The 13385-nt window shown below is 46.2% G+C and overlaps 1 long non-coding RNA gene across 2 annotated transcripts in view; it reads right to left on the bottom strand.

Annotated features, from left to right (window-relative positions):
- Positions 1 to 443: 443 nt before the first annotated feature.
- The window catches only part of LOC122457131, a 37564-nt gene continuing 24622 nt past the window's right edge, over positions 444 to 13385 (bottom strand). For both annotated transcript variants that reach the window (XR_006276486.1, XR_006276485.1), the window contains one exon: positions 444 to 744. This is a non-coding gene — a long non-coding RNA (uncharacterized LOC122457131). The remainder of the gene's footprint in view (positions 745 to 13385) is intronic.

The following is a 13385-nucleotide window of genomic DNA, read 5'->3' as shown; positions in this document are numbered from 1 at the left end:
TTCAGTGCTTCTTTCGTTCAGGGAACTGATACAAGAAATACCAGCAAAAACACATTTTTGACGGTAGATACTGCATCTGCCCTAGGAAATGGCTTACCCTACTTTGCTGATACTAGTATAGCTATACTGGCAAACCTTTTCTAGAGTAGACTACTAGACTAGTGGCTCTCAATCTTTCCAGACAACTTTCAGGAGTCTGATTTGTCTTGTATACCCCCAAGTTTCACCTCACTTCAAAACTAATTGCTTACAAAATCAGACATAAAAATACAAAAAGGGTCACAGCACAATATTACTGAGAAATTGCTGACATTCTCATTTTTACCATATAAATTATAAAATAAATCAACTGGAATATAAATATTGTACTTACATTTCAGTGTATAGTATATAGAGCAGTATAAATAACTCATTGTCTGAAATGTTAGTTTGTACTGACTTCGCTAGTGCTTTTTATGTAGTCTGTTGTAAAACTAGGCAAATATCCAGATGAGTTGATGTACCCGCTGGAAGACCTCTGCGTATCCCCAGCGGTACGTGTGCCCCTGGTTGAGAACCACTGGACTACACCTTATTCTCCAAGCTCCCGTTGTCCAGATTCTCCCAGCAGGAGTCAGGAATGGAGCAGTCATGTCAATCTAGCAAAGGCTTTTTCAGAGAGGATGGTCAGGAAAAGGTACCTCATAAATCCAAACAGTGATTTCCTGCTGCAGTCGAGGGGAGTTGTTTTCTTTAAAAACGCAGCTGAAATCGGAGAGGAGCTGGTATTAGTTTAAATCTCTCAGAGCTGGGGAGTTTGCTATATGATCGAGACAGGGCCAGCAGCCAAGGCATTCCCCCCCCCATTTGAAAGCCATTAACAGGAATATTTCTGGAGGAGAATTAGGCACATATCTTTAACCCACATTGAAATGCACTGAATGGGCTTAAGCGTGTTTGAGTTATAGAGTGAAAATATGGCAAAGACTCTGTTTTAAAGCAGGAGGGATAGGGAAAGTTGGCATGTTTCTCACACATCCATTTGCAGCGCACACGCATGCCCATCTGTGTATAGCCCCACATGCATTCTTGCACATATGCGCCCAGCCTCATGTGGATTCTCACACCTGCACACATTTCCACACGGGCAGCGTCACGTGAACGTGACCATCACAGGGTTATTATTTCTATTAGAGAAAAACAGAGAGGCCCCACTGAGATCAGGGCCTCACTGTGCTAGGCACTGTATGTACACACACACACACACACACACGCACACGCACACAGAGGAAGCGATGGCTTCAACCTTGACGAGCTTACAGTCTAGACAAGAGAGACCAGAGGTGGGAGGGGAACCAGATTGGCACAAGGTCACACAGCAGGTCAATGGCAGAACTGGGAATTGAGCCTGGGGTTGCCTTTTCTACCACACCATGCTTCCTGCCTGCTCATCATCCCTGGCATTCGCACTCCTACCTGGTCTCACCAGCCATGCTGCATGTTCTCGCACGTTCTCCCACACAGGCATGCAGTCCCGCACGCTTTCTCTCACTTGGTCTTGTGCATTGCCACACTCATGCATGCTATCCTGAGTCCTCACGCATGGACACCCAGCACCCTGCTGTCACACACGCACACACCCCCATCCCCAGCTGCATGCTCCCTAACTCACATTGCCTCATACAAATTGTCACACCCATTTATAACCACACTTGCAGAAGAGATGACAGCTATCTATCATGCTGAACTGAGCCCCATTACCATAGCACTGAGCACCTTACTGTATTTATCCTTCCAACCCTCCCCCCATGAGGTAGGGCAGGGCTATTATCTCGGTTTTACAGATGGGGAAACTGAGGTACAGAGAGGCAGAGTGACTTGCTCAAGGTCACACAGGGAATCTCTGGCTAAGTAGAGAACTGGACCCCAGCCTTCCTAGTCCCAAGCTAGCACCCTAACCACTGAGCCAGATTTCTTCTTAAGTTAAATTCAATAAAAATATATAAGGTCTAAAAGGTTACACGCCTTTCATTGGGAAGTGTTCCTGGGCCAGATTTTCAAATGTTCCGCACCCACAGTCAGGGCAGATTTTCCCAAAAGAACTCTGCTCCCATTCAGCCTAAATGAGGCTGGATTTTCAGAGGAGCCCAGACTGACACTGGCTGTGCATTGGGTGCTGAGCACTTTTGAAAATCTGGCTGTTTGTTAGGTGCCTGGCTGGGAATGGTGCTCTTTTGAAAAATCTGTTTTCTCTTAAAGGCACAATGGCGGGGCGGGGGGTGTGTGTGTGGAACCAGGGACTGATACAGGAGAGTAATTGTTTGCTTCTAGCTGATCTAACACATTCTCCTTACAAAGGCTGCTTTTTGTTTCCCTCCCCCCCCTCCCCCAAATAACTGATTGCTCTTATCTCTTCAGGTAAAATTTGTCATCAGCATTTTTTTTTTTTTGGAGAAGCTGGATTATTTACAAGTCCCCCCTGTCCTGATTTTAAACACTACCCAGATGCATACACGATCCCAGTGCAAACATACGGTCTGGTGATGGGTGAGTTTCAGTGCTGCAGAAAAATTTAATATGTAGTTTTATAACAGACCCGGTCCTGTGCGTCATGGCCAGCCCATTGGGCTGGGGTCACAGCCTAGTTACCCTGGAGCAGTTCCGCTGATGTTAATTTTACAATGGTGTGAGTTAGCGTAAAACGGAGCCATACAACAGGATTTGTTTTACCCACCACTCAGCTGCAACACCTCTGATTGAAACACAGATGTTTATTGGTATGAAGAAGTTTACAAAGGTAAGGAAGGAAGGAAGGATTAATAGCCCTGTTTTATAGATGCAGCAGCTGACGCACAGAGAGATCAAGAGTTTGGTTTTTAGAGGTACTGAGCTCTCTTTGACCTCTGAAAATCAGCCCTTGAAGACCTGCCCAACGTCAGAGAGAGAGGCAGTGGAAGAGTATCCTGGTTTCCTCCCTTCCTATCCGCTGCTTTAGTAGAAGTTGCTGCCTCTTTGTTTAATCGTTCACCACAGAGCAGCTGAAGTAAGTTGTTTTTGGAGTAAGAGTCGGATTCTCTACTGCTCTTGGGTCCCCTCAGAGCAGCAGGGGTGGAAGCACCAGTTACAGCTGCCTGATTCTCTGGTCAGTTCAGTCCCAGAAATGGCCTGGTGGAGTTTAGAGGAAACTGGGGGTTGCTCTAAACTCCACCAGTTCCTAACAATCCAGCTTGGAGATGGCTGGTGTACAGCGTACTTTGGCCACTGCCCCGCAACCCCCCCAGCATATCCCCTGCGTCAGTTTCAGGAAGGGGAGGTGAGGTAAGAGGCCGCTGAGAATGCCCGTGTGCCGGGGAGAATTTTCTGGGCCCTCTCCCCCTTTTTAGCCCCTGGAGCGCAAGCTCTGTATGCACTGTTAACTTTTTTGTGAATGCACCCTTGAGCATTACGGGGAGAATGTGTTCCTCCCCTTGTGAATTGATTGATGGTTGTGAATTGCTTCATGCTGATTGCAGCGTATCTCAGAATATTCACTGGCAGTGGGACTGTTTGAGTGAGAGAGATTTCAAGTGCCTCACTGAACCGCACTGCTGACTCCACCCTGCTTTATAAAGAGCCCCTCAAAATGAACTGGAGAGTAAATGCAGAGTGGAAGGAGCCTGAGGAGTGTATATTCAGCTGCCTTTGAGGTTTGGATAGGTACAGTCATTAGCTGGAGCTGTATCTTGCTTATTCAAGGCAGCAAGCCAACTCCTGCTCTCAATTACACCCGTGCAACCACACTGACTTAAATGGGCTTGTATGGGTATAACTAAGGGCAGAATTTGGCCTACTGTGATATTTATACCTGGAGCCAGCTTGGTTGGGAGGTTCTTTTAAAAATGTTTTCATTTGACTTGCGGGTCTGCTTTTTGATACTGCAGTGAACTAGCCTTTGTGTGTGTGTCTATTTGAGAGAGAGAGAGAGGGGGGCATCACTGCCCCCTACTGGGTGGAATAAGAACTGCTCAACTGTGTGTCAGAGGCCCCAGGCTGTTAATGGAGATTCTCCATGGGCTTAAATGATCGTGATAATAATAACAATAATTAATATCTAGCTCTTATCTAGCACTTTGCCACAGCAGATCTCAAAGTGCTTTACAAAGAAGGTCAGTGTCATTATTAATTACTATTATTTATTAGTAGAGGCTGTGCTTTCCTTGTGCGGCAGGAAGACCAGAGTTCTACCCCAGAGTTCTGCATGGTCCTGGTGAGTCATAGATGTGCTGTGGCATCCTCTCTTCTCCCTGTTTAAGTGCCTTTAGTGTCATTTTTAGCTCTTCACCCCAGGTGGTGCTTGATGTTATCTTGATGCTGCAGTTTTTGTTCTGAGAATATCTGGCTTTCAGTTGCCAGGCACCGCATTTATTCATGTTGCTGTTTGTTTCTTCTCTTCACCGAGTGGGATTGAAAAATGTTTCACCTTAGGGCATGGATGCATAGATTCCAAGGCCAGAAGGGACCATTTGTGATCATCTAGTCTGAGCTCCTGCATAGCCCAAGCTAGAGAACTGCCCAAGAATAATTCCTAGAGCAGATCTTTTAGAAAAAATCTCCAGTCTTGATTTTAAAATGGCCAGTGCTGGAGAATCCCCCACGACACTTGGTAAATTGTTCCAATGGTTAATTACCCTCCCTGTTAAAAATTCCCCGTGGAAAGGAGAGACTAGTGGTTTCAATAGTGCAATACATCTCCTTCAGCTGGTTGGGATGCATCCATATAACTTCCATTTGTTGTTAATTTTTTTGACAGTGAGGCCTCACACAATGAGACTAATGGCAACATTTTCAAAAGCATCTAAGACCCATTTTCAAAAGAGACTTGGCCCTACGCTCTTTCAGGTATTTCGGTGCCTAAGTCCAATCCTTAATTTTATGGCGTGCCTAAGTGAACGCAGTGGGCCCTCTTACAAAACCAGTCTAGCTGCTACGCTAGTTCTGCACATCACTATGGCAGCGAATATACTTCATAAATGACTTCCAGATGTTATCAAATAATCATCTCTCTCCTGCAGTCTGTGTGTTGTGCTTTCATATACTGCCATGTGGGTCAGAGCATCTCTCCAGTCCTCCAGCTGATCATGAACTCAATCGCTTTCTCAGTTTGTCATGTGAACTACTGACCCTTGCATTTTAAAAGGGATATTCGGTTGCCAGCAATGTGCTTAGCCCGCAGCTCTGAAGGCATCCCGGCAATCTGTACACACCCCTCTCTATGCATCCGTGGTGCAACTGTGCTTGGATTTTGGGCCAGAACTTCAGCTAGTGTAAAAGGGTGTAGCTAGGGAGCGGAGGATCTGGCCCATTATACACAATCCTTGGCATCTCAATAAACCGCAGTTATTAAGGTGTGCAGTTTTTCTTCTGGGAGCCTCATAGCTTGGGTCATTTCAAACCAGACTGCACAAAGCCCTGTAGAACATTCTATAGGAAACAAACGACACTGACCTATATGGGATGGACTAGAGCAGCGCTTCTCAAACTATCGGATGTGGGGAGACTGGCAATTTTTTTTCCAGTGTGTATGCAGACCGGCAGCCGATGGCTCGCGGACCGGCACCACTCTGCGGACCACCACTTTGAGTAGCACTGGACTAGAGGACCAGGCAGGTCCAAATTTTTCCAGGCCAACAGAGCAATAATGCTGCTGTGTGATCTTCTCGGTCAATATATTTGAGGGTGTGTGGAGGAGGGGTGTAAATTCAGGATGCTAGGACTCTAGTGGGAGCAAGTGAGAACTTCAGAGGTGCTGAGCATCCATAGCACCCATGGACTTCAGCCACTCACGGTAGGGAGAGTTTATGGAATTTGATCTGAAATGATGTCTAGTCTGGAAGCATAGAGACATCTTCCCGGAAAAAGTCAGGAGGAGGAGAGCAAGCGAGACATGGAAGAGACAAGGGCTGCATCTGAGATGGATATTCTACAGGTCGATTCCGATTCTGGGGAGTGATGTGTTATGACCTTTTGACCATGGAATAAGTCCCCTCATGTAGAGGGAGGCACTGATCAAACCTGATGACGTTCTGTGCCTCTTTGGCATAGCTGAGCCCAAATCAAAACCTCAGGTCCAAAATCTGGACCCAGAACTTGCAGATGGCCCCCATTTCTGTAAAAATCCTGGATCCGAGTGGCCCTGATTTTTGGGGTGTTGGACATTTGAACTTTGCAGCTTGGTTCCCGTCTCTGCTGCTCAGGTCTCTTGTGGCTATCCAGGCTGTTCATGGGTCACAGGCATGTTTCAGTCCAGCACAGGTTGAGTTAGGGAAGTTTTACCTTCAACTTGCTGAACAAGTGACCTGAGCAAGAACCCGGGATGCCTGACTTCTGATCCCCGATGAAGGGACACAAAGTTTGGAGCTACACGGCCCCAGTTTGAATCCCAGTCCCTTCTCATGGTATCTCAGATCATAATGGCCTGAGTAACCAGCAAACCTATAAGACTCAGAAGTTCCTGAAAAGTCCACATATAGCAGGTGTGTCCAGAGACTGTCCAGCCAATGGGGTTGCACTGGCAACTTACTGATTGCATTAATGGAATTCCTCAACTCATGTGAAACAGCTGGATTTGAATGACTCCAATGGAGCAATGACAAATTTACACCAGTTGAGGAGCTGAGTCATAGACTGCAACAGCTCCCGTCTTTAATGAGGGGATGCCACCCATGGAAGCTACAGGCCCAGCGTGTAATGCCTGACATTGATCTTCTGCTGGCTGCTTGGATTGAAGCAGAGCAGTGTATGCTGGGAGATGTCTCTGCAGGCCACAGCTCCATACTGAAAATGAGCATCTGTGAACCTCACTGGAAAGTTTCTGTTATGTGCAACTCCCAGAGGAGGCTGTGGGGGCATTTCTGCTCTCATCGGACTATTACTGTTGGTTAGACTTTCTGTAGTGGTAGCACCTCGAAGCTCCCATCAGGGTCCCATTGTGTCAGGTGCTGGGCACACCTGCACTCCAAAGTCCGTGTCCCAAGGAGTATACGATGGAAAAGAAAAAAAACTAATCCAGACTCGCAACTTGAGAAGGCAGAAAGAAGTCCAGCAGGGAGCTCTCAGCCCGTTCAGAATACTGGATGAAAATGAAATTCTCTGTAGGATCAGGAGGAGGGTCCACACTCACGTTAATGCCTTTCCCCCTGTTTGCTATCTGTGCAGCCACAGCATCTTCCTGCTCTGCGCACATATCCTGTACAGGCTTAAACGCCAGTTCATGTCTGTCCTGTAACAGTAGCATCTTCTTGCCGTGGCTTCAGATCTTCCCTCCCAAACATGCAACCCTCTCCCCCAGCTTTAATGAGCAACTTCAATAGATTTCACTCTGCAGGGGGTTTTGTTCTTCCCTGTTTTCTGGTCCCTCCGGCTGTTTCACACAGCAGATATTTGTTTTCTAGGAGCCATGGTGGGAGGGGATCCAGTCACAATTAATTTCCTTAAATAGCCAGACAAATCTCTGCTCTGCCCCTAAATCTTTTGTGCATGGGCGAGATGAGGAGCAATCCCTGGGGTGCTTCTTTCGATCCTGGCCCATGGGCTGTTTTGTTGAACTTGTTTGATCCCAGGGTACTTTCCATGAGAGCTGAGATTTTCTTGCTTTGGTCTTCTGGCCAGATTCCAATTCGAATGACTACATTCAGGCTCAGTCAATTCTCCACTGCACTCAGCATTCTCCTTGACGTCACTGTCCCAAACCGCTGTGCAGAGGAGCTGTGCACAGCACACAGCAGCTATTCTACGTTCCACCCCAGAGGTGACATCATTCTAGGGGCAGGCAATTCCTGTGTTTGTCGAGTGCCTCGCATCCAACACGCTGAGCTCTCCTGGAAACTCAGCCACTTATTTAGGTGGCTGTGTGGGAGCTGAGTCCTTCTAAAAAGTCTGTCCTAGGCAATTTGCCCAGAGTCCCATTGGAACTCTGTGGGTGAGGTAGGAACTGAACCCAGATCTCCCGAGTCCCAGCCTAGTGCCCCGCTATTTTTCATCCACAGAGGTCAGCGCATGCTAGATAGGGGTGTAAAGCATGATTACCCCACTTTACAGATAAGCAACTGTGACACAGAGAGGTTGAGTGACTTTCCCGAAGTTGCACCGATACAGAGGGGCAGAGCTGGAAACGGAACCCAGGAGTCCTGACTCCCAGTTCCCTGCAGCAAACCTATCCTGCTGAGGCAAGCTAGCTCGACTTTTCAATTCCCTTTCCTTTAGGATGGGTTTTAGTGATCGTGCAATGTGTGAATCTTGGTTGACTCTTGCCTGGGAATCGTGCAAAATAGAAGACAGAAAACCCCAAGTGGAAGATGCTCTCTCTCAAAAAACCACCAATGAATTGTTACGCAACTTCGCGCTCACTTTTCCCAATCACTGTTTTAGAACATTTACCATCTTGCGTGCAACATTAAGAGGCATCTGGCAGCAGAAATCCCATCATCCTGAATTTGACTTTCACAAGCAGCTAATGACCAAACTCCAGGAAGAGAGCGGGTGAAACTTCATTTTGGTATGGTGACAATCTGACACAAAATTGTGGAAACCATCTCCGTGCTTGCAGACAAGGGAAGGCCACATCCTCAGCGAGTGTAAATCAGCATAGCTCCATCAGTTTATGACCAGCTGAGGATCTGGCCCTAAACATGAGCACTTCTATCCTATCAGTGACCATGACAACTACGACAGCTGGAATAAGAGTGGAACGGACTGGTCTATCTCGGGGTACCCCCCAACCTGCAGTTTTGTGCCTTCCCATTTATCTTTCCTCATAATATAAGGATAAAGGGGCATCCAATGAAACTGACGGATATGATGTAGAAAACTGATCAAAACTGATGCTTTAAAACACACACACAAAATGCACACAACCTGTGGGACTCTCTGCCCCGTGATGATATCAAGGGCAAGTGCTTCAGAGAATTTAGATTGGAGCTGGGTAATAAGAACATTCATAGAGAACAAGGAATTGCCTTCCCAGATCAGACCTGAGGGCCATCAATCCCATGTCCTGACTCCAACAGTGGCCAACGCCAGATGCTTCAGTGGACAGTGCAAGAAACCCCAAAGTAGCCAGGTGTAGAATAGTTTGCCTCTGACAAAGGCCCCATCCTAATCCCGGACAGTCTTAAGCCTTGGAGCATGAGGTTTTTTTCTCCCTTCCAAAACTCTATTAACAGTAACTATGATAAATGCATCCGATGAAGTGAGCTGTAGCTCACGAAAGCTTATGCTCTAATAAATTTGTTAGTCTCTAAGGTGCCACCGGTACTCCTTTTCTTTTTGCGAATACAGACTAACACGGCTGCTACTCTGAAACCTATGATAACTCTAGATACTCTTGCGATTCATATAAACATCCAATCCCTCTTTGCATCTTGGTAAATTATTGGCATCTACAACGTCCTGAGGCAATGAGTTCCACAGTCCAATTGTAATTCAGAGTATTATAAAATAAAACAAACATGTATAAAGGGCATAAACTTTCATGCTTCAGGGCAAAAGCCAAGCACTAACCACTTTGAGGTTAGAAAGATATCTTTTTTTTTTTACAGGCAGGTTATTCTACAGTTGTTCATAAATAGGTCTCTGGCAACTTCCTCTGAATGTTAAATTCAGGGCTTTGGAGCGGAGTCTGGAGCTGGAGTGCAGAGCTGGAGCATGGAGCAGCTCCGGAGCAGTGGAGCTGCAGGTTTTTGCCTGGAGCTGGAGTGGAGTCGGAGCACAGCTCCAAAGCCCTGGTTGAATGGCCTGTGATAGGTCAGACTAGATGATCCAATGCTTGTTTCTGATGTGGCAATTTCTATCTAACACTATTGACAAGGGAGAAGGGACACAGGCAGCTGCCTCAGTATGACAGAGATGGGACAGAGTGTTTTGACTATTCTGGGCAACATTGGGAGCCACATCAGCCAGCATAAATTAGAAGGGCCACAGGGCTGCTCTAACTTATGCCAGGGGAATGGACAGACCTTCAACTGAGCCCAGAATTTAGGAGGCACAAAGATGGCATAAAGTCACCTTTCTCCCTCCCACGCTCTGGGCTGTGCCCACTGAACTGGACCGTGCCCACTGAACTGGACCGTTCAGAATGGGAGCCAAGGTACTAGGCAATGGAGAATCTGGAGTCATAGCCAGAGCCTTAGGAGCTTATGAATTTCTAAACTCTTCATCAAGTATCTTCTGCTTTGTGCTATTCCCTGGGATCTGGACAAGCAGGCAGTGTGTGTTTTGAGGGGTTCACTCCCTCTGCAGATGCATGGATCTGGAGTTGCAGAAGTGCTGAGCACTCAGCAGCTCCCAATATAACTCTTACGGACAGATTTTCAGAAGCACTCAGCACCTAAGCTGCACCCATCGTACTCAGCAGCCCTGGAAATCCAGCCCCAAATGTGGGGTTTGAAAAAAAAAATTGACTTTTAAGGTATGTTCCATGAGAAGTCCCAATCTCTGATCCAAAAGGCATCCTTAGTGGAGGTACATACTGCTAAATAAAAGCAGAAGAGAAAAGGAGGAGGGGGGAACCATCTGTCAAAATTCTTCTTTCACTAGCATCCCGGAACATAAAAGGAAAAACCCTTGTCCCTTTGTCCCCTTACTCGCCCTCTACAGATGCACATGCAAAATCTAATTAAAATTTAGCAGAAGAGGGGGAAAAATTGACACGGGTTTTTTAGCTTAAAAAAAAAAAGCAGAGAGAGAGGCTCCTTAACAAAGGCCATAATATTAACAGGGCTGATTCGTCAGCCGCTACCTGATAATATAGAGACGAGAGAGCTTTATTAACGTTGGAAGCCTGGGCTCTTTGTTAATTACAGGATTTGCTAATGATTTGGAATATTGGCCGGTTCTGGGGGATGTTGATGAATAGAGACCTCGCCAAGATTTATTCCTAATTATCTCATTTGTCTCCCTCCATTACTTTTTATGGCTGAAATTTATGGAGCTATTACTGGGGACCTCGCTGCAGCTGTGAGATGATTTGGGAGAAGAGCGATGTTTAATAATAATAACAATAATAATAATAATAAAAAAGCCTGATTAATAGGAAACTGATTATCCGGCCATGGATGGAGGGGTCTTTGCCAGGTGACTGTCCCCCCGTCCCGGCCTCAATGACTCAGGATTGTCTTTAAGACGAAGCCGTGTCCTTGCCAAGAAGCCGGCTGGGGCTGCTGAAAGAGCTGTCTGGAAATTCCTTCTGGCACCTGTAAGAGTCCCCCTCCTTGTCCCTCTGGCAAACACGTTGCAGAGGAGACAGCAGAAATCCTTCATGTTTTGCCTCTCCGCCCAAAATCCTTTGCACCCCCCTTTACTCACCTCCCCCACCATTCCTCTCACTTGCAGGCTTGAGGCTCTTGCTCCGCTTCTCCAGTTGGAGCTGCTGGACAGCAGGAACCCAGGCTGGGTGGAGTGATGCAGGACCTAGTCCAATCCCTAGTGAGGTCAGTTGGGGCTGAATCAGGTTCTCTGGAAACGTCATCTGATGTAAATAAGCTTAGCTCCACAGATTGCATTGAAGTCCATGGGGCAATATCCATTTACAGCAGCTGAGGATTTTACATGTAGTATCATTCCCCAGGTGTCGAATTACCATCAAGGTGCTGGTAATAATACTAATAACAACTAGCGCTTATCTAACACTTTTCAGCACTAGAGTACAAAGTGCTTTCCAAAAGACATTAGGATCACTGTACCCATTTTATAGATGGGGACACTGAGGCACGGGTGGGAGAGGGAAAATGACACGCAAGATCATCCAGCCTGCCAGAGCTAGGCATTGAACCCAGATCTCTGGACACTCAGTCCAGTTTTCTACCTGGGAGGCCATGCAGCCTCCTGGTAAGGGGGTGTTGATTTCCTGACCCCAGATCCCCGATATGGGTCAAGCGGCAGTGGGAGCTACTACAGCCTGTGTAAATTAGAGAGGCCCCAGAGCTGCTCTAAAGGCTACAAAAGGTTAATACTGCATGACACATGGCAGGGGGCAATATCCACTGACTCCTGTCCCATAAATAGGACTGTGTGTTGTTAATGCAGAAAGGAGTTGAGACACTCCAGTTTCCTTTTCTGCTTTTCCACCGCTGTTTTTGGCACTCTGCTCTGATGGTGAAAACACACTTGTCAGTTTCACAGGTTGCATCAGGGAGCTTCATTACTATCTCCCTGGCATGGCACCAAATATGGGGACCAGTCTTCATGGCTGTGCTCTGTTAACTCCCTTGTCTAATCCCTTTCCCTGTGATTATGGAAAACTGCAGATCACTGGCCCCCTCTGTGTAGTAACTGCTATTGTTGTCTATAAAGGTATGTCTAGGCTGGGAGATGGGTAGCTGCAAACTTCAAAGGTCATCTTGGAGGGCTCCCAGGGGAGCAGAGTTGTATGCTGCACCTAGAAGTAGGCTGTGGATTATGTGCCATTAGGTAAAGTATAAAAATCAAGGAACATTGTTTCATACAAGCTGTCCTTGGGTCAATATAGAGAGGCTCCCAAACCCTGCCTCTAGCTTCATAACTCAGAAAACTAACAAAGTTTGCAAGCAGGACTTGGCTAAATTGTTCTCATATTCTGTGTGTGTGTGTATATAAATCTCTCCTCTGTTTTTTCCACCAAATGCATCCGATGAAGTGAGCTGTAGCTCACGAAAGCTTATGCTCTAATAAATTTGTTAGTCTCTAAGGTGCCACAAGTACTCCTTTTCTTTTGGCTAAATTGGTTTTGGTTGGTTGTTGGGTTTTTTTGGTGGAAATTTCAGAAAAAAAGTTGGGCTGGTTTCTAAGTTTCCTGCAGAAATGTTTTAGAAAAGCAGAAAATTGGTTTTGGTTGGTTGATTGGTTGGGTATTTTTGAGGGGAGAGGGTAGATTGTTTGTTTGTTTCTGGCATTTGCTTGGTTGAAAAACAAGTGAAAATGTTGTTTAGATTGACAAGCCATTTTCATTTAAAAAACAAGCCCAAACCCAGACTGTTTGTTGAAAAGGTTTAGACCCATTCCTGCTTTTGAATAAACCGGGGACTGCTTTGTTTTCAGCACAAATCCGTGTGGCATTAGTTGGTATTCATTTTGGGATCTTGCCTTTGTTCAAAGCAAATGGTACACCTTGCAGAACTGAAGGGCTGTTGCCTTGGAGTGAACTGAAAGCATCAAATCTGATATGGCTGTGGTGTGAATTATGTAGCTGCTGATGGATGTAGTTACTGATCTATTTCCTATACCCTGTCACCATGGTTTTGGGATGGGTGTATGTAAGGGAGGAAGACTGTTTTTTGTGAGTAAGGCACTAGACTGACACACTCAGGTCAACATTTTCAAAAATAGCTACTGATTTTTGGTGTCTAAGATGCTTATACCATGGGATGGCCTTTCTGGGATGCTGAGACTTGTTA

Source organism: Dermochelys coriacea, chromosome 21 (genome assembly GCF_009764565.3).
Source record: "Dermochelys coriacea isolate rDerCor1 chromosome 21, rDerCor1.pri.v4, whole genome shotgun sequence".
NCBI lineage: Eukaryota > Metazoa > Chordata > Testudines > Dermochelyidae > Dermochelys > Dermochelys coriacea.
The sequence above is the reverse complement of the archived record's forward strand: the minus strand, read 5'-3'. Positions and strand labels throughout refer to the sequence as shown.